Here is a 3,236-nt window from a genome sequence, read left to right on the forward strand (position 1 = left end):
CTGTCTGTATGTGACAAGCTAAAGGTAAGCAATACATATGTGTTCCAATGTGTAATAAAGGTCCTGTCTGTATGTGACAAGCTAAAGGTAAGCAATCCATTTGTGTTCCAACGTATAATAAAGGTTCTGTCTGTATGTGACAAGCTAAAGGTAAGCGATCCATATGTGTTCCAATGTATAATAAAGGTTCTGTCTGTATGTGACAAGATGATGGTAAGCAATCCATATGTGTTCCAATGTTCAATAAAGGTTCTGTCTGTATGTGACAAGATAATGGTAAGCAATCCATATATGTTCCAATGTATAATATAGGTTCTGTCTGTATGTGACAAGCTAAAGGTAAGCAATCCATATGTATTCCAATGTATAATATAGGTCCTGTCTGTATGTGACAAGCTAAAGGTAAGCAATCCATATGTATTCCAATGTATAATATAGGTCCTGTCTGTATGTGACAAGCTATTGGTAAGCAATCCATATGTGTACCAATGTATAATATAGGTCCTGTCTGTATGTGACAAGCTAAAGGTAACAACCATATGTGTTCCAATGTATAATATAGGTCCTGTCTGTATGTCACAAGCTAAAGAAAACATCCATATGTGTTCCAATGTATAATAAAGGTCCTGTCTGTATGTGACAAGCTAAAGGTAACAACCATATGTGTTCCAATGTATAATAAAGGTCCTGTCTGTATGTGACAAGCTAATGGTAAGCAATCCATATGTGTTCCAATGTATAATAAAGGTCCTGTCTGTATGTGACAAGCTAAAGGTAAGCAACCCATATGTGTTCCAATGTATAATATAGGTCCTGTCTGTATGTGACAAGCTAAAGGTAAGCAATCCATATGTGTTCCAATGTATAATAAAGGTCCTGTCTGTATGTGACAAGCTAAAGGTAAGCAATCCATATGTGTTCCAATGTGTAACAAAGGTTCTGTCTGTATGTGACAAGCTAAAGGTAAGCAATCCATATATCTGTTCCAATATATAATAAAGGTTCAGTCTGTGTGTAACAAGCTAAAGGTAAGCAATCCATATGTGTTCCAATGTATAATAAATGTTCTGTCTGTATGTGACAATCTAAAGGTAAGCAATCCATATTTGTTCCAATATATTATAAGCGTTCTGTCTGTATGTGACAATCTAAAGGTAAGCAATTCAAAATTCCTTTGTATAATAAACTTTCTGTCTGTGTTTCACAAGAAAATGGCAAGCAATTCAAAATTCCAATGTATAATAAAGGTTCTGTCTGTGTTTGACAAGATAATGGCAAGCAATCCAAAATTCCAATGTGTAATAAGCGTTCTGTCTTTGTGTGACAATCTAATGGCAAGCAATCCAAAATTACAATGTATATTAAAGGTCCTGTCTGTATGTTACAATCTAATGGAAAGAAATTGTAAAGGTGTTCCATTACAAATGTTTTTGTTCTGTGACAAGCTAAAGGTAGGGAATTTATTATGTGTATCGTTGTATTAATGATCTGGTTTTGTTTTTGAAATGCTCAAGGTAGCCGTTGCATTTTAATTAAAAAAAACGGTTTTACCTGTTATTACTTCTTCATGGGACAAGAAAAAGAATATTACATTTTCTTACAATCATCACATGACCCCAAGTCAAAAACTTGTATTTGTATACAGGTTTATATAGCACAACCAGTGAAAAGTTTATATGTGATACTTTAATGACTAGTACAATATGTACTCGTCACCTTCATCAGAGAAATGAAAAGTAAAATGTATGTAAGGTATAAAATATGTATCTGTTGTTGGCAATAAAATTATGGTCCATCTTGCTGTACATTAACCCTTTCACCACTGTAGATCATAATGGACTCATCCATATTAATGCATGTTAGAGTCTACTAAAGTTACATAGGGGTGAATGGGTTAAGCGAATAAATGAATTGAGGACCAAATTGACAAATGAATTCAGCTAGTGTAATATTAATGTTTGATACCAGTTCATAAACGTGCAAGAGTCTATTTCGTCTTTGCGTATTGCAGTTATCTTCTCTTGGGAGCAGGTATTGATTGTTACGTCACTTGTTTGTGAGAGTAAAGTCATCAATTTTTGAGAAAACCACGTAATTTTCTCGCACAAACCAATGACGTAACAATTAATACCTGGTCCCAAGAGAAGATAACTCTGCAATACGCAAAGACGGAATATAAGCCCCATCATCTAGACAAAGAATTTATATTTAGCAACTGCCCTTTTTATACCTAACATAATATTTGTCCAGCTTTTCTCAACGAGTAACTCCCATTGTCTGTTGCTAGGTACCTGTATATAAAGGTTGTGAAAAGCCACTGATTGGTGAAGGTCCAGACGCGACTCATTACCACGGCAGAGATGGGATGGGAGATGTAGCCAATCCTGAACAAGTAGACATGAATATCATCCAATCAGAACATGCGACACTTGCACTGTTAAGATTGGTCAATCAATACCCTGGTATGTTTTAAACAAATTACTCAAAACATAACTTAACTCTTGAAAATAAGTTTTTAGCCTACCATCATCTGATGGTGGGCTATTCAAATCACCCTGCGTCCGTGGTCCGTCCGTTGTCCGTCGTACGTCGTCCGTCCGTAAACAATTCTTGTTATCGGTATTTCTCAAGAAGTACCAGAGGGATCTTTCTCAAATTTTATAAGCAGGTTCCCCTTGGTCCTTAGCTGTGCAGGGCAACTTTTGAGACTGATCGGATAAACAACATGGCCGACAGGCAGCCATCTTGGATTTTGATAGTGAAAGTTTGTTATCGCTATTTCTCAAGAAGTACTAGAGGGATCTTTCTCAAATTTTATATGTAGGTTCCCCTTGGTCCTTAGCTGTGCAGGGCATTTTTTTGAGACTGATCGGATAAACAACATGGCCGACAGGCAGCCATCTTTGGTTTTGATATTGTAGGTTTGTTACCGCTATTTCTCCGGAAGAACTAGAGGGATCTTTCTTAAATTTTATATGTAGGTTCCCCTTGGTCCTAGCTGTGCAGGGCAATTTTAGAGACTGATCGGATAAACAACATGGCCGACAGGCAGCCATCTTGGATTTTGATAGTGAAAGTTTGTTATCGCTATTTCTCGGGAAGTACGGGAGGGATCTTTCTCAAATTTTAAATGTAGGTTCCCCTTGATCCCGCCTTGTGTATGTTATATTTTGAAACTGATCATAAAAACAAAATCGATTAAAAGAAGAACTAAACAGATCTTTCTCATATTGCAA

At 36.4% G+C, this 3,236-nt stretch overlaps 1 protein-coding gene across 1 annotated transcript in view; it reads left to right on the forward strand.

Annotated features, from left to right (window-relative positions):
- LOC110464626 (inosine-uridine preferring nucleoside hydrolase-like) overlaps positions 1-3,236 on the forward strand; it is a 14,969-nt gene that overhangs the window by 2,244 nt on the left and 9,489 nt on the right. The window lies entirely within an intron of this gene.

This window comes from Mizuhopecten yessoensis, unplaced genomic scaffold (assembly GCF_002113885.1).
Source record: "Mizuhopecten yessoensis strain PY_sf001 unplaced genomic scaffold, ASM211388v2 scaffold11017, whole genome shotgun sequence".
NCBI classification, from domain to species: Eukaryota; Metazoa; Mollusca; class Bivalvia; order Pectinida; family Pectinidae; genus Mizuhopecten; species Mizuhopecten yessoensis.